At 40.2% G+C, this 18,828-nt stretch overlaps 1 protein-coding gene across 2 annotated transcripts in view; it reads right to left on the bottom strand.

Annotated features, from left to right (window-relative positions):
- The window catches only part of nrxn3a (neurexin 3a), a 163,008-nt gene that overhangs the window by 93,541 nt on the left and 50,639 nt on the right, over positions 1–18,828 (bottom strand). The gene's annotated exons all lie outside the window — the stretch shown is intronic.

The following is an 18,828-nucleotide window of genomic DNA, read 5'->3' as shown; positions in this document are numbered from 1 at the left end:
ATTCTTACAATTGGGTTGATTTTTTTTTCCTGAGACCAAGTCCTCCATAAGTTGACACTTCCATGTGGTTGCTTTGAAGTCTCAAGTCAAGTCATGAGGCAGTCCCAGATTCAGGTCTACTGCTCTGGTTGAAACAGGTATACATTATAATGTCACTATGACACTTGAAGCTACAGGGTCGATAAAAAAAAAAAAAAGGTTAAATAAGACCACTAATCATTACCTTGAAAACATACTTTTAGCTAAGTAAGAATAGGCATTAATCAAGTAATAATTACTGTATAATTTTAGACCACTCTGACATAAATTAAATAAACAGAACCACCGGTCCAGCAAATAAGAACCCCCAGATATATTCATACATGTAGCACAGAGGAATGCAGGAAAAGGGAAGAGAAAATGGAGAGCAGATATCTATCATCTAACAACATCAAAGACCTTATCTTGCCAGTGAAATTGCCATTTCCTATCAAAAAGCTGGCTTGCAACAGTAGTAATGCTTGTGATGAGACAGAGAGAAGCAAAGATGGGAGGGAAGCCAAAGAGAGAAGCCAGGAGGATTGGGTGTACTGACTGTTTTTGTCCTCTTTGTAGAAGAGAAAGGGAAAATAAGAGTTGTTATCTGTGCGATCATCTTCAATTAACTCACTGTCGCAGCAAAAAATACTCAACTGTGGTCTTCTCAGTCACAACACAGCAGCTGCCAAGACACTACAAGGATCTGCATGAGTGCAGCATTCATGTGCTCTGCAACAAAGCCCCACCCCACACTGAAAAAAGAAAAAAAAAGGAATGAAACAAAATGGCCAAGGCTTTCATCTCCTTAACACAGACACCTCGGGCATCACTTCCTCAAAGAAGGCTCATCCCACACAACATAGAACACTCTAGCATGGAATGATGGAGGAGGGTATATGCTTAGTGTGTTGTTCTGGAGCCTTAGAAAGTAAAATAAGAAAATTAATTGATGATTATCTCTGCAAGGCCCAATTTGAGTGAACCCCACATGCGCTTACATGTACTGCCTTTTCATTTGTCATTACTTGTATTACAAAAGAGCAAGACCAAATACCAAAATGAGTCTCCTAGTCTCCTGTGGTTGCATAAACCATCTATGATTGTGCACTAAAGTTACCAGAAGCAACCAAAGCATACAGTGGCCAGTGATGAGGGTTTTTTTTGCCCTCGGTTTAACAACTGTACAGAAATGTGGATTTCAATCATAAGCTACACGTCAGATAACAGAGCTTACCAATGGAGAGCTTCCATATTCCTTCTATCAACACCATTACATCTTATCTCACTGTTGGTACAGCTGCCTGACATTACAGACGACCTAACTCTCAAAACATCGTCAATGATAGGACAATGATCAACTATTAATTAACAGGATTATTTTTCATAAAGATCTTTTCTGACCGGTTGTTTAAATAATTGGGAAACACACTTAGCGAATAAGCTGGTTGTGCAGGTGGGCATGCCTGAACTGGCCATTAGAGGCACTGGGAGAATGATGATGTTAAAAATACAAATTAAAATGGATAAATACAACCATAAACAAGATGGAGCAGCTACAGTCACTCAGAACTGAGAGAGAAGAGAGAAGAGAATTTTTCAGTGCAATATCACAAGTCACCACTGGGCAAAACTAGAAGCGAAGCTGAGCACTGCCATCATATCCAGCACTAAATGATACATTAATGCTTGCTACTGTCTTTTTTTAGGTCCAAATGTGGTAAACACATGAGCAGACTCCCCCATGAGTAGACCTCTGACTTCAGAGTTCAGAGCAGCAAATAGCCTTTCATATCAGGTAGAGTGAAAAATATTACTGTACACTGACATTGTCAGATGGTATGACGAATTCACACCCATCACACAACATCAATATATAGCATAGCTGCAAAGAAATAAATACATTTTTCTCTCTTCTACCTTTTGGGCTGGCAAAGTCAAACTGCATCCTGTTTCCAACGTGACCCTCCCCCCGGTGGGAGAGCATCCCCGTCTCTCTTTCCATCTACAGCCTACTGTGAGGTAAAAGCAGCTTTATCTGTGTGCAAGAGGAACCATGCTAGGTCATCCACGATGAAGTTAATCTGCAGGACCAGAAAAAGAACTCTGCCTTGCTTCAGACGGCAGACGCATTTGCAAGTAGAAAAGGATAGCTAAGGAGAGTCTGTGTTTTATGTGAATAAACTATCAGTGTGGTCAGATTTTGAATTATTTTGTTGTGGACTATACACACTGAAATCCAAACATACAACATGTGAACAGAATACTTGCGTTTTATATGATAAGAGGTGATATATGAAAAGAAAAATTCAATACAAGATTACAATCACCCAGAGAAGTAGTCATAGCCATTTTGTTGAAATATGGAATGGTAATGAATTGAGAATGAATAGAATTTCTTTAGGGCTGAAATGAGGATGAAGTGAGGAGATTGTTATCAGCCCATAATGGTTTTAATGGCATCCGTAAGCTGTTCCATTTGGAGCCTGCATTTGATGGATGAGCTTGGATGAGTCCTGCGAGAGGTCATCTATAAAAATGTCGGCGGGAGAGGTGGCATAAGGAAAAGTTATGGCCACAGTAAATCTACCTTATATTTGGGAGGTAAGTGGATGCTGTGTGCTGTGGGAACGAACTGAATCTGTATCCTTTTTTTTTCCCAACTTTTCAGCAGCACCAGCTATAAATTATGATGCAGTTGGTTCTTCACTTAAAACTTTGCTTTTATTTTTTCAGATATTCTGGTTTGGTTCATCAATTTGAAGAACATTTCCTAGGGTCTTTACGCAGTGCTCTGTCAGTGCTACAAAACTGGCACAGGTGGACGTAAAGGAAATTGTAAAATACAGCTAAATATTAGTGACTGTAAGACTACTGACTATGAAAATTTAAGAAATGTATAGCTGATCTTTCCTTAATTTTCCAGATTTCTTGTCATTTTTGTCAGGTTTACAATTTCCTGATCTTGTGCTTTGTGCTTTTTCAAATACTCTACATCACCTCAAATATCAGTGTACTGTTAAGCAACCAACGGTACTAGGGTAATGGTGTATGAATATGAAACTGCAATAAATCAAAGTCATTGGCTCGTACATAACTGAGAGACATCATGACTTATGATGATGCAACAGAGCTAAAAACCCTGGTCATAGTGGGACTGTCACATGAAAACCAATTTGAGAAAGATGAATGAAGCATCTTAGATCCAGTGTTTTGATGTTTGTGGCTGTGTTTTTTGGATTCATATTGAGTTTAAAAGGTTAATTTATGATGACATTTTATGTTATGTTCATTTTATACATTTCTTGGGTTTGCCAGAGCTTCAGTTTGGCCCCAACATACGATAGCCATGTGTAGCCTATCGGTGCCCCATAAATAAATCATATTAAATATTACTCTCTTTATTTGTGAATACTTCACAGACGATTTGAGGAATCTGAACATTAAATGGGATTTGTTGAGATCAGAGAAGTCAGCAAGCATCAGTCCATGCGGTGCTTTAAAAGCAAATTTGAAAAAAAATCTTAAAATAAATTTTATATTTGTCAGTGAAAGATGGTCAATGCAGCAGAAATATTACCTCTCTTACCAGCGAGGTGCCTTCCTGCTGCATTTGATACTAGCTGCAGGCGAGACAGAAATGCCTGACTGACTCCCACATTAAGAAAGTTAGTCGAGACATTGAGAGATAAAAAAAGTCTAAGTATGTAAAGCAGTCTGCACACATCCAAAGGGGAAACAGGGTTTTATTTTTGCAGTGTGGACAAAATGTCTTTTAAAACATACTCAACAGTTCTTTATCCAGCTAAATTATTGATAGGAATATGACAACTACACATGAATCAAATCAGAATCAAATGACCAGTGACCAGATATAGATCCATTAGCTCAGGAAACAAGATTAATATCTAAATTCATTTTTCTTCAATGGTGAAAATTCATTTCATTTACTGTTGAATTACACAGTAACACTTCTTTTTTTTTATTGGTGGGATTTCAACAAGACATGGGTCAACAGGTATAAAAATCTTTCAAACAGGACCTTCCTGTATGTCTATAAATTGTTTGTTGTAAACAAATGTTTACAACAGACAGTTTGTGTAATCATGTCACAGTTTGCTTTTGTTTTCACTTCAAAATGATTTCTCATTACTTGACTGCTCGAGTTTCTGTCAGATTTACCAGATCTTAAAATCGCAAAACTGGCCTGATTTGTAATGAATTGGCATTATCCTTGAAGCCCTAAGTTGACATCTTTAAGAAACTTTATGTAAAAGAAGATCCAACTGTGCCTTTTGCCATCACCTCATGTGACTGTATAAAAAACACAATGAAGAGGCACACATACATACACTTGATGGAAGCGTGATCTGGCATCAGCTCAGGTAAGAGCATTTAGGAACTCCTGGGTGGACCATCTGTTTGCCTCAACCGACAGATAGCAAGGCAATGATTCTGTTCATATTCACCTGAACAATCCCAATCCTATATCCCTCTCACCCTCTTCCGATGACAGCTGTGTACAGCTGTAACAGAGGCCACTTTTCAGAGGGGAAAGTTTCCATCCACTGGGTTTCATTGTTAATAAAAAAGATAAAGCAGCAGTGGATAAGCTGAGGGGAGAGGGAAGGAGAAGCAGAGTGAGGGAAGCATTATCTTGGTGGTGTTGAATATGAATGTGATTGCTGGATTCTCTCTTGCTGGGGGGTGGGGGGGTAGTTTGCAAGTACGCCTTCACACCATCCTCATATTGAATAGAGCTGTTCGCCCACACCATCAAAGAAGAGGGCTTAATCAAAGTCAGAGTGGACAAATGGGAAAAGACACAAAATGGCTTCCTTGCTCATCCATTTGTAGCTCTCTAGATTACAGTTGATGGGATTTCCGGACTGAAATGTGCACGAACTGTTCATCCAGGGTGGGGCTTTCCATACATAACCACCATGTTATAAAAAACAACATGCATCAAAATGCAAGGTCATTAGACTTGTTTTACACATTTATATTTATTTGTTCAGCTTTGTTGCCTCTGTTCTTAGCTGTTTATTCCTATGTAGGTACACACATACTTGGCCAGTAAAGATGATTCAGATCCTGACAAGAGCTACCCAACTGGTGAAAATAGTTGCTTAAGGTTTTCTGTGATCATGTCTAAATTAACAAATGAATCATTCATCATTCATTTGTTTCTTGAGAGTCCACCAAATGCTAGAAGTTAATCTACAGATTGGGTCATAATTCAGATTATTCATCCTGGTGCTTGTTTAACGTGTTTCCTTCGTTTTTCTTATTGTAAAGATAACTACAACTATCTGCAGAGACTGTGTCCTTTGCCGGTATTTTTTTTTTTATTTTCTTCTTATTTTACAGTGTTCAGGATGTTTATGGGCGTCAACAGTTCTGAAGAAAGATTTGGGTCAGTGGTGATTTCAGCACTATGGAATGAAATTCAACAATCAACTTTCTTGAATACGAAGAACTTCCCCATCGCAGATAAACAAAGGAATTCTGATTCTGATTTCTTCGGATTCGCTTACTGGTATCTTTACAAACAGCAACAGTAGTAAGCCTTTAAAGTGTCAGAAGTAAAAGTAGGGCTACTTCTTATGCAGAATAGCTACTTTAAGTGATCATTTGTCTTTAACGCTTTGAGCAGAAGAGCATCTGTGTGTCTGTCTACAGTCTATTTCAGAGCCAGATATCCCACCCGAAAACCCTGCCGTTGAATTGGTCCCCCTCAAGGCGTGACTGACAGTTTCTGCTATGACATACAGTAACAGCCAAACAGTAATGTCCAGTGCAGTCCAACAGTTAGAAAGTGTTCACTGTGGTTGTTCACATGACACAGGATGATTGAGTGACCAGCTACAGGAGCTCGTTCAGCAACAGACTCTTACTCCCACGATGCACCACAGAGCGACACAGGAAATCATTCCTGTCTGTCGCCATCAAACTGTTAAACTCTGCACTGTGACAGACACACTTACTTTTATATATACAATGTATATATTGTTTCACACATGTTAATACCTCTATTTTTAGATTTTTAACACATGTAAATGCCTTTATTTTTATTTTTAGATTTATATTTATCTTGTTTTTGTTTATCCTATTTTTATATCTTTCACTTTTCTTTCTTGGTCGGGAAAACTGCAAGTGCAATGTCTGTATGAAAAAGAATGTCCCTTCGGGGATGAATAAAGGAAATGTGATTCTGATTCTGATTCTGATGACAGCTTGCAAATTACAAGAGAACAGCAGAAACATTGTGCTGCTGTTCACTTTGACTATTACTGTTCTGTATCTACAGTTCGGCAAGTTCAAAGATATGGTTACTGGAACTTGTTTAATTCATTGAATAATTTTGAATACTTATAAACACACTTCAACCATAATGTAATAGGCACGGAAAAACATCAATGACAAGATTATCCATTTATTAGCCCACTAATTCTCTTTCTCCCCCTCTCTGTCTCTCCCCTCAGATGAAAATTATTCCTTTTAGTCAGATCTGTAGGTCATGCCACCAAACGCTGCCAAGCAGCTGTCCTGTAGAAGCAATTTCGTAGCCAGCTACTCTTCCAGATCCTTTTTCATCTTCTGGCTCTAGCAGTATTTCATTAATTCCCTCATCTTTTCAATTATAGGATCATGAGTACAGCAGGTGAAAGGGAGGCAGTGGTGGTGGTGGTGGTGTGTGTGTGTGTGTGTGTGTGTGGGGGGGGGGGGGGGGGTGGAAGTGGGTAAGACACAAACACCCAGGGTTTAAGTATGACATCCAGCCGGTAACTGCTGGAAGCCAAATTCCTGTTTTAAGAGAGCCTATTATTTATTTATTTTCAAAAAGGCATTCATTTATGCCTTTGCTTCATTAAAGTTTTTCAAGTCTATCTTCATGCAACCCTTGCATGTCACAAGTACTTTCGTTGAGTTGCTAGTTTCTGTAATTATCCTCCTCTCCACACTGGCTGTGAGCGATCCCCTCATAGCATGACTCCAGTGTAAGAGTCAGTTTTATGTAAAATACATTCTGAAGTTCAACTGGAGCTAATATGAGACGGAATTAGACAAATCAATTAAGCATCTTCCAGAGTCACAGAGGCAGATTCACTTAAAGCTTTTGCCAGTTTTTCAGTCATAGATATGATTCTGCCCCAACTATGTTTGCTGTATCAAACAGACACATTGGGCTGGAGTGGGAGCATCATTTGTGCAAGCGCTTGCAAGGTAGTTGTCTCTCATTGCATAAGCATTTAATGGAATTAACAAGTGGAGACGGAATAACAGAGGGTGACAGTATTCCATTAGATTTACGTCTATGTGGTTCACAGTGTGAGTTTTTCCTTATGTACTGCTTAGGAATGTTAAAGGTGGACTTCAAGCAAGAGTTTTTAGAAACATGTATTGTTATATATTGGTAAAAAAATAAAAAAAAAATAAAAAAATCATCATTGCAATCATTTTGTTTGGATGGGCAGCCTACCTTGCTGTCTCCCTACAAGCAAATCATGCAAGAATGGCAGAAAAAGTGCAGCCAAAGTTTCCTAATAGTAATGTGAGTGCTAACAATATTCATGTTTGTTGTTTACAGTCATACTGATACTGTTGTTAGATGATGTTTTCTTACATGAGGCATGAGGTAGCTGGATACAGTTAGCAATGCTAACGATTACACTTTCAGAACTGCAGTTAAGTTAGTTAGTTTTAGTCTGTCAAATAGACCTAAGTCGCAAAATGAGCATCACTGCAGCAACAACAACAGATTCATTCAACGGCTAACTCTGCAACACAAAGCACACACCCAGAGCAGTGAGCGATAGCTCCCTGAGCTGAAGAATGAGTGCTGCAGCAGTAACAGCCATTCAGTGGCTAACCCATGTAGCTCACACCCACGGCTGCACACACCCACAACACTCCGCAGTAATTGCTGGACTGGATAACCTGAGTGTCATTTGTCATGACTGTATTACTTGTATTTATGTATTTTTTTAGAATAAGAAATCTAATGTTGGATGTGGCAAAATCAAGAGCTGCATACACATAGATACCACCATTCAATTAGAACCACATTTGTACACCACGTTTTTTTCTGAGTAAATCAGGCCCACATTCTAGCAAATTCAGTCTTTATGCATCCATAGACAGTAGAGTAGCCATGCATGGAAATGATGCTGGCAGATGCATGCAGATGTTTTTATTGGGACACAGCACCAACAATAAAGCTACAAGCAACAGTCACGTAGCCACTTTGTGGTTTTAACAGAAAAAAATCAATTTTCTGTCTCGATAAAATTAAAGGGACATAATTTGTCTGCAGGTCATTTTCATTTTCATCAGTGGAAAGGCAATTTGAGACAGACTTATGGACCATGGACAAAAGGTCAGCTAACAGTATGGAGAGGAATTCAAGAGAGACAGATAGCAGATTTGGAGGAGTCCCACACATCAGCAAAAAGGAGCTGATTATTATACCACTTAAAGAGAAATCCACAGCTTTAGTCTGCAAAAGCAGCTTTGCATTAGATGATGCTGATGCAGATAAGTACAGTAACACAGCAAGCATTCCGTATGCACAGATACATAGACATGGACACACACACCAAAGAAGTTATTACGTGCCTCAGTGAGTGCATTATGATCTCACACCTACTACATGATGGCCACTGGTGCTCAGATGGCAAAAAAGAAAAGAAGCTATGAAGCATGTATGTAGAAGATAAGTGCAGGTGCCAAATTAAACCTGTGGTGTCAATGGAGACAAAGAATACACACACTCATGTGCGTAATGCACACATTCACACACACACACACACACACACACACACATTTACCTGATACCAGCTTGACTCCTTGACTATAATTAGAATTTTTGCTGTTAATCATAATCCATGTTAACAGGGCCATTTCTGAACATTTTTGTGGCTTTAGGAGGGATAGCCACTGGCACTCCAGATGGCCTTGACATGTGTGTTACATGTGTTATGATGAATGCCAATATACATCATATAACAATGTTTGCATGGATCATATGTCATTTGTTCGAATACCTAAAACATACTCCATGTTTATGGCTTCCTGACAAGAATCTCTAGTTGTTCTGAAAACCATGACTGTCTATTAAGCCCATATGCAGAAGTACCGTATTTTCCGCACTATAAGGCGCACCGGATTATAAGGCGCACCTTCAATGAATGGCCTATTTTAAAACTGTTTTCATATGTAAGGCGCACCGCATTATAAGGCGCATAGGATAGAAGCTACAGCAGTGGTTCGGGTTGCGTTTTGCGTCCACTAGATGGAGCTGCGCTAAAGGAAATGTCAACAAAACAGTCAGATAAGTCAGTCAAACTTTATTAATAGAATACAAACCAGCGTTCTGACAACTCCGTTCACTCCCAAAATGAATAAACAGCTGTGTTATTTTTCCCGAGGTAATGTCAGCGACGTAGTATTTTCGCGACACAGTTTATCTTTTAACAACAGCACGGTATAACAGGTAGTGCAACATTTTTATCACGTAGTGGACGGGAACTTTTCCTCGATTCAATAAACACGTAAAAGAAACAGTCCGACACCGTTACGGTAACTCAAACGTAAGTGCAATAACAATATAGTAACTCTCTATATAGTGTAAAGTAATAACAATATAACAACCCCGTTCACTCCCAAAATGAATAAACAGCTGTGTTATTTTTCCCGAGGTAATGTCAGCGGTGTAGTATTTTCGCAACACAGTTTATCTTTTAACAACAGCACGGTATAACAGGTAGTGCAACATTTTTATCACGTAGTGGACGGGAACTTTTCCTCGATTCAGTAAACACGTAAAAGAGTCTGATACCGTTACGGTAACTCAGACGTAAGTGCAATAACAATATAATAACTCAATGTTGCTCAAACGTTACTGTCCATATTCACAATATGACCAACCTTGTTCAGTTGTGAACACACAAAAGAAACACGTAAAGCTCACTTTATCAGTTCATTCCTCATCCACAAATCCCTCGAATTCTTCTTCTTCAGTGTCCGAATTGAACAGCTGGGCGAATACGGCATCCAACATGCCCGGCTCGTTAACGTCGTTAACGTCGTAAATTTCTCTCAGCCACTCACTCATCTCTTCTTCGTCCATCCATCCCTTCGAGTTAGCCTTGATAATGACGCCGGCTGGAAAGTCTTTTGGCAAGGTCTTCCTCTTGAAAATAACCATGGGTGGTAGTTTCTGGCCATTAGCCTGGCAAGCAAGAACTACAGTGAAGGATGACTTCTCATTCCCTGTGGTGCGAACATTCACCGTACGTGCTCTCGTTTTATCCACAGTGCGCTTAAATCTGTTACTTCGGCCACGCCCCCTGACTACGGTAGCCACGATTGACCAATATTGATCCATAGATAAGGCGCATCGGATTATAAGGCGCACTGTCGGCTTTTGAGAAAATTTAAGGCTTTTAGGTGCGCCTTATAGTGCGGTATGATAGTATGATATTTTTAGATAGTATGATATTTTTAAAGATCTGTAAAACCTTTAAGGGAGGCCAGGGTGGATGTTTAGACATACAAACCACACAGGACTGTTCTTGTTTACAATTTTCAGCCAACAATGTTTTGTTTTATCCTAGACTATGCTTATTTTGTAGCCTTAACAAATAACTGAACTACAGCAATGGCGGAACAGATCATGTGAATCTATGTCTGTGCATCACATGGGGCACTGACAAAAGATGCCATCATGTCGGCACGGTCACAAAATGCTCATACAGGTCATCGAAGAAGATAAAGACAAATCTCCTTTGTGTCATTTAGTTTAGCATAGCTGCTGTTACTATTTAAGCCCCATTGCTACTGAGGCTCTTAAAATAGCAGAAGGAGAGAGGGATGGGAGGAAACAAAAAAATAAAGGGAGAAGTAATAATCCTCAGCCCCCTCTGCGCTGCAAAGACTGTAATCTAAACGGAGGCTGGCTGCTGGAGGATGGCTGAAGGAGACGGCAGTACAAGAGAAGGCGCTGAGGGGAGGGAGTAAGTAAGGTATGGCGGTGGTGGTGTGGTGGGGGGTGGAGGGGGGCTAGGAAAGATAACCATCAGTAATTTCAGCAAGCTGGCGGATTTCCATTTGTTTGGTGGATTGACCAATGGTGCGTTGAGATGTCTGCACCAAACGGCGATGTGGAACAGAGGGGGGATGGAGCCACTGAGGCATTAGCTCTGAGGAAGAAAAGGAAGAGGTGCTGCCATTTTGATGGTGTCAAGAGAGTGGAGGCTGAGCTTTTCAGACAATGGCTTCTTCACACATACACACAGAGATAAATACTGATAAACTGAGTTCGTGATCACTGTCCACTGATACTTGATGTCAGTGGTTAAAGGGTCTCTGAGAGGACCCCTGTCCTGCTGCATGATCTGTTCTGTAGAAACACCAATGGTGACATCACTATTTCATTCAGCTGAGATAATCTCAATTGAAAACATATAAAATGACAACATTACAGGCTAATTGTCCACAACATGGACTGTGCTGGAATTATCTGTGCAACAGAGAAGCCAGTTGTCTCCTTCACTCATACAACAAAATGGACTCTTATTTCCTCAGTGAACACAGGACACTATTTGATGGGCTGCCATTAGACTTTGAGTCTGTTTCTCAGCAGCTCTGGAAATACTGTGACATTTCTTCTACTAACCCAACTATAATAACCACCAGAGGTTACTCAGTTTAATGAGAAAGAAGCCGTCACATTATTGGATTCTGATTAATTTTTATCAACAGCTACTTTTAAGGGTTGTTAAAGAGGTGACAAGTTATGTCATCATCATATGTCATACAATACGACACAATATACAGCAAATTCCTACACAATCTGAGCATATTTACTGAATATTATATTTTTATGTATAATTAAGAAATTGTAAAAGCTTATGTACCAATGGTGACATTCTGTTTCACATTCATATGTTTAATATTCCTCCATATTTCACATCCAGTGTGCCATATTCACTTTTTACATGCTTACCCACATTCTACATGGTCCTGCATTGGACTAACTTTTGTTCTTACATGTTTTGCTCTTTTTTCTTTTGTCCTTTTTTATTGATATTTGCCCAATTTTAATTAATAAAATGTTCCTATGTTATAATTATTTTTACATTATTTTTACGTGTGTGTGTGTGTGTGAGAGAGAGAGAGAGAGAGAGAGAGAGAGAGAGAGAGAGAGAGAGAGAGAGAGAGGAGTACATGCATATATATAAGAAGCATCCATGTGTAGACGTCTGTACATTCACATGTGCACATCTTCCCACATATATAGAAGTGAAGGATGACCCCATCCATACAAAAAACACACACACACACACTCATACACATGCACGCACACACACACACTCGACCATAACTCTCTGAAGCATGAAAGCAAGGTTGGCTTCGTCCTCCCTGGGGGCTTTTCATTTACTGCCCAACATAATGCCACATCCCCAAGCCCCCTCCCATCTTAAACACACACACACACACACACACACACCTCCTTATTGGCTATTATCTGGGCTGTCGGAGCCTGTGTTGATACCTAATGAAGGGCCACGGTTGCCATTTCTCAGCTGACGGTCACCATGGTTACAGAGGAGCAGAGGAGGAGGAGGACAATTGGGGGGAGGAAGAGGGAATGAGTGTTTTTGAAAGATAAAAGAGTGAAATCTGATGGAGAGAATAAGAGATGAGGAGGAGAGCTGGTGAATTCAGTGTATTTGTTTTTACTGCTTGTTCAAGAAAACTGACAAACCATTTTTCCTCAAATGACAACATGTTAATAAAGACTGGGGCTGATGGCTGACGACCGCTGAAGAAATAAATTCATTTCTGCGTGATCCCCACGGCTCCTCTTCCACTGCCAGTCACCATTTCTTTTTGATTCGCAATCAGTTTCATCTGATGGACAGTTTGTCCTTTACCTCAAAGATGTAATTGCATTTTGAGAGGGACAGATGACACAAGGCCAAATTAATCACAACACTAAACTCATTTCTGAAGGACAGTTGTAGGGTGGTGGGCGATGATGCCCCACGCCGTTTCCAAGCAGGAGTGTGCATCTCCAACAATGAGATGTGGCAGGGCTAATACTGCATCCACGCCGTGACCTAATGAGAAGACGTTCAGGTCAGGGTGATGAGACGCCTGTCAGCCTCTGCTGAAAACTCTTCTGAACAGCAACAGGATCTGTCAGGGTGTGTGGTCTGTCGGGCTTTCAAACACAGCAGTCAATGCAATGTGTTATTATTAGGATCATTCTGAATTAACAGAATTAAGAATTAAAATGATTATGAAAATAAAACATGGTGCAGGCCATCAAACTCAAACTTGAAACAACTTGAAGCCAACAAAGATTCTTGTTTTTGTTTTTTTAAAAAACACACTGCAGTTTCTGGTCCAAACACCCTGTGTAGCAGTGATTTACATTTCCGCCTCTATAAAAGATGGAGTGGAATGGGGTGAGGAGGTTGTTGTTCCGCCTTTAAGCAAGTGGGATCAATGTGTGTAAAAACGGTGAGATGGCAGGATGGGACACACGCTGTTACACATGCTGTTGTAATACATGTCATGCCTCTTTCTCTTCCACAATTCCAGAGTCTTTGCAGCAGTATTGTGGGATGTCAGTGAGAGGTGCTGCAGCCTACCAGGAGCAGTGGCAGTGTTCTCATTCAGGATTCGGATTGCTTGAGGAAAGTAGCTCCTCTTATGGCTTCACCATTCTGACCATATGACTGCAGTGGCACTTCCCTTAATACAACAGTTGAAAGAGGCCATTGTTTGGATTGAATCATTGATGATTCTAGTGGCCTTCCTCAGGCACAGCCAGGCTTAAATGTCTTTGCTGTGGAGTGTACCACTTGTGGTACGTTCAGCTGATGGGACGAGTCTCTGCAGGGCCTTGCTGCTGCTGGGTGCTGCTGCTGGTTGCTGCTGCCATTTCAGGCAGTGTTCTTCCCTGACAATATGCTCTCCACAGGGCAGGTGTAGAATGTTTTGAGCATCGTTGGGGACATCCTGAATTCCCCCATCCATGAGAAGTGATAAAGAAAATTTTTTTTGATCAGGAAGTTTTCGTTTATAGACCATGTCAGGCCCTTGGAGATGCGGACCCTGATGTTGCTCGAGTTCCTTTCCAAAGTCCACAGTAAGTGCCTTTGGTTTGCTGACATTCACTGAGAGGTGGTGGCCCTGACTGGCAGATTCTCCACCTCCTTTTTATGAACTCCTTTTTTATTATTAAGTATCATATGATGTTGAAGTCAGAAGAGGTCACACAGGTCAAGTGAGTTCAAGAGTAAGGGATGGGGCTCAGGACACAGCCTGGTGGTGTCCCAGTGCTGGATGTGGTGTAGCTGGCTATCCTCAACTGTGAATTTGCAGTAAATCTAAGAACTGGGTACAATTTACACTCGACCTTCCACCAAAGGTGAAGATGAACATCCCACAAAAACTCACTCAAACATTTGCCTTTTCACAATGCTGTTTATCTACACACACACACATAGGCCTTTGTGTCAGCGTGAAGCTGGCAGGGGTGTGGGGTGGGGATGTATGTGTGTGTGTGTGTGTGGAGAGGGGGGGGATGATGGGTTGACGAAAATGGTAAGTGATTTTGGATTGTAGTAGGGAAGCCCATCAGCATCAGTCACACACACACCCGCAAGCCACACACACACAGACACACACAATGGGCCTCGACAGGCCTTCCTGGGGCTAAGTGGCGTTAACCTCTTTCTCTCATGGGGCCCAGACAAAAGCCCCCAAGGAGCGCTAATAATCACCTCTCTATCTGCCCCTCCCCCACCCTCACATCATGCAGGCTCCAGCCTTCGAGTTTGGGTACAGCATCATATGGGGAAATTTTCCCAAAATTTAGTTTAAATTAAAAAATAGATCCACACATTTTTGAGAAACAAGCATTAATTCTGAAAATACAAAAGCAATCTGCTGTACAATTACGTAAAAACAGCTTTTCTCCACCAAATATGATCAAATGTTTGGATCAAGGTATGGTGTAAAGTTCCTCAATTAAGTTACTTAAATCTACACTGATTTTAGTAAATTGAATTACTTGGTCAGTTTGATTAGAGAAAGTCTTGAATAAAGGTTAAAGTAGAAAACTCATATGATAGACAAAGACAGATATCAAAAAACAATGCGAGGGAGACGCAGGGAAAATAAAGACAGAAACTGTAAAGGGTGAAACGCAGGTGACTTCAAGCTGGACACCAGCGCTGGTGCCTGTGCTGGGAGCTGCAGAAGGATGAACAAGTCCAACCTCCCAATTTTCTTCTCAGAAATAAATGAATAAATAGATAAAGTAACAACAATAAAATCAGTAATCATTAAGTGAAATACATCCTCCCTGATAAAGAAGTGTGAGTGTTGCCACACACAGATCACAGCCTCTTGTTTTTTTTTTTAAGACATATATTCAGAGAAAAATGTTTGATTTTTAGGAATGAGGTTGTTACAGTCCAGGTCATATTCTCTAAGCCGTGTCAGGTTTTCTCCTGTTTTTGAGCTTTGTTCCTGATAAGATAAAGTATTTAAGTGCCAGCTCATTGCTGTCTGTGGGTTTGGGCCCGGCCTTTTTAAAATTCCAGCAGTCCAATGGCAGCAGCCTGACAGCGGCACCTCGGTCCTGTCCTCGACCTCCAAACCCTTTTGTTCCTCTGTATGTTTCTTAGATCACTGTCACTCTGCTGGATCTTGTTTGGTCTGGTGCCCTATTGGTTTCTGAGTAAAGAAGGCTAAAGGGTGAGCTGTCATTTTGCCGTCTCCTATTTTTTCAGTATCCTAAGAAGTCAGCTTTAGTAAATCATCTCTTTGTCGTTGTTGTTTGTTTGTTTGTTTCACCTAAGCTTAGTCAGCAATTTTTGAAAAGATAATTGCTTTATTTGTTTGCTGTTTTGGTCTTAAACTCTGGGTATCAATATATTGAATGATAACAATATGATATTACAAGCTTTTTGATTTTCTGTATGCATCAGCAATAATATCATTATCTTACTGTTTCAGTTTGTCATTAAAATTTATCCAAATAAAATAGCAAATAGAAATAAATGTTATTGAAAACCAAAATATTTTATATTTTCGGAGTGAGTTTGCTGCCTGTCTCATTCTGCCTGCAATAATGACTCACTACTTTTATGTATTAATCAAGGCTCAATTAATAAAGGCTCACTTTATAAGGTATAGAAAATCTGCATGAGCTTCACTCATGAATTACTGAACTTACATGGGTTACACATACACAATTTTAATAATCATATAAATATAATGCTCTTCCACACAAGAAGAAAACACTTGAGACACAGGATCACCGTAAAATCCAAGGCAGTCTTTTTTGCAATGACTATGAGCAGAATTTAATGCCATCAAGACGCAAAAATGTCTGATATGATTCACACAGCAGGACAGATGACTAAAACGAAGAAGATGGTGGATACTTCCTGTCCTCCCCATCTCGCTATAACCAGATCGTCTTCATACAGACACACACAACCACATAACAAATATTCCTCCCCTATACTACATGTCTGACATACCATATAGGTGGTAGAATGTGTAAAAACTAAATAAATTGTAAAACACTGGATGATATATGAAGCCTACTGTGTGTGTTTCTCTGCATGTGTGTGTGTGTGTGGGAGGGAACTGAACAGCTGAGGGTGGGGGCGGTATTGAAGTGGGAATCACTGATGTGTAACGGCACACATGCTCCTCCTTGATTGGCTCGCCACACCAGCATTTTTTTCTCCCCACACTATTCTCTATTTTCCCTCTTGAAACAATGCTTTAATTTCTCTACTGTCTGTCCTCTGTGAGCACGAGGGAGACCAGAAAAGGGTTAGAAAAACAAGAGAGGGAGGGATGAAAAGAGCGTGTCAAAGATAAAAGATGTGCTGAAAAGGCAGTTAAAGTGATAAAGAGGGTTTCCTTTTCATTTAATTCAAAAATAAAAGCGTCAAATACACACTCAAACTGCGGAAGACAAAATGTAAATTGGAACAATGACATAACATCTTGATAATGTTAAAAAAAAACACTATAAAGGGGTAAAATGTTTTTCTACAAATAAAAAGTAATAAAACCTAAAAGGTGTTTTACATTGCAGCATTTTAAATGTATAATAAATACAACACAACCACTGACGGCTTTCAACTGATGATGTAATGCAGGTTAGCATGAAGGACTACTCAGGAATTGGAGGCATCATTACAAAGAACATTTGCATTTAAACCTGTACATTTATCTATGTAATAAAGTAAGTCTCACTGCAGCTTAAAATGCATATTAAGATGATGAGCATGAAAAAATACTTTTATTATTTTGTATTGTTTTACCTATATTAAGGTAATATAGGTAAGGGTTGCTATATTAAGCAAATTAATTGTAAATCAACCTTCATTTAATAAAAATGAAAGTAAAAGAAATGGGGAAACAGCAAAAAGGAAGCAATTTGAAGGGGTAGGAGGAGGAGGAGGATGAAGGCTGGGGGAGGTGAGAGTGCAGGGTCTGTAGGGAAAGAGATAACACCTCTCCTTCTCCCTCTCCCTTTCTCCCTCTCCTTCTCTCTCTCTGAGTTGTCACGTGAGTGTTGTGTCACAGTGAGCGACTGGCCAACAGAGATAGGGCCAGGGCCCACCACAGTAATCTGCACTGCAAACACACATGCATACACTCAAATGCACAAAAACACACCTTATCAATAATCAAATTTACTCAGGCAGGGTGTTCATCAAAACCTCTACGTTCAGTAAATCTCCACTATGCATCCAACGAGGCACCATTGGAGAAAATGAGCTCTGTACCTGCATGTGTGTGGGCATATATGTTTGCATTGAAGTAACTGTACCAAAATGGTATATGTATCGCACATGTACAGGAAATGATGGTGTGCCTCTCACAATTTTCCATTCAAACACACACTTTCACACTGATGGTGGCGCAGGTGCCATCCATGGTGCTGGCCTGCACATCCGAAGTGATTCGGAGCTGGCACGTGAACCACTGACTCCTGCAGTGATTGGACAATCCACTCTTCCTCCTGAGCCACAACCCTCTTGCAGGAACTTGCAGTATGAGGAGACCACAGGGGACTTACACTGCTTTATAACTGCCTCTGATCAACCCCCTACCCCATACTGACTGCTAGATCTTCTTCATGCCTGAAGACTTTAGACATAGAATGATGGTACAAAATCAGGTACAAGAAAATAATGTTGTTCTTTATCAGTGGCTCTTGCTTGTTTCAGGGAGTAAGGATTGTGTGAGGGTATCACAATGTTCATACTTTCAAACACATGTAGATCTGTAAGTATTTGTGAAGTCTGCAGGGAGAAGTGACCACAAAGAGCCTAAAGGCCTACTCTGAATGATGGCTTCAACTGAATTTGAAGATTCATAGATGAAGATTCATAAAAATACATTGGGACATGTCAGAACCACAACAATAATAATAAATTAGGCTAACTATGTGTTAAAACTAACTATGTGTTAGCTACAATTTAAAGCAAGTCATATATTTGAAGTAAAGTGAAGCTTCATATTGCACATATAGCCAATGTGACCTCTGTTCTGAACATTCATAAAGATACTGAGACTATAATGACTTAAGCTGTTCCATAACGCTTTTTATCCATTTGCTGCTCAGTGAGCCTACACACTTGATGAGGTGATGGTGAGTAGTTGAGACATAACACAGTATGTGTGACTGAAGTCCATGAGGGCCCTGTCTGCAAGTCATTGTGGACATTTGGATTCAGCTTTTGTATTCAGTCTGTTGTT

Source organism: Scatophagus argus, chromosome 15, assembly GCF_020382885.2.
Source record: "Scatophagus argus isolate fScaArg1 chromosome 15, fScaArg1.pri, whole genome shotgun sequence".
Taxonomy (NCBI): Eukaryota; Metazoa; Chordata; class Actinopteri; family Scatophagidae; genus Scatophagus; species Scatophagus argus.
This window is presented reverse-complemented; position numbering and strand designations above follow the sequence as displayed.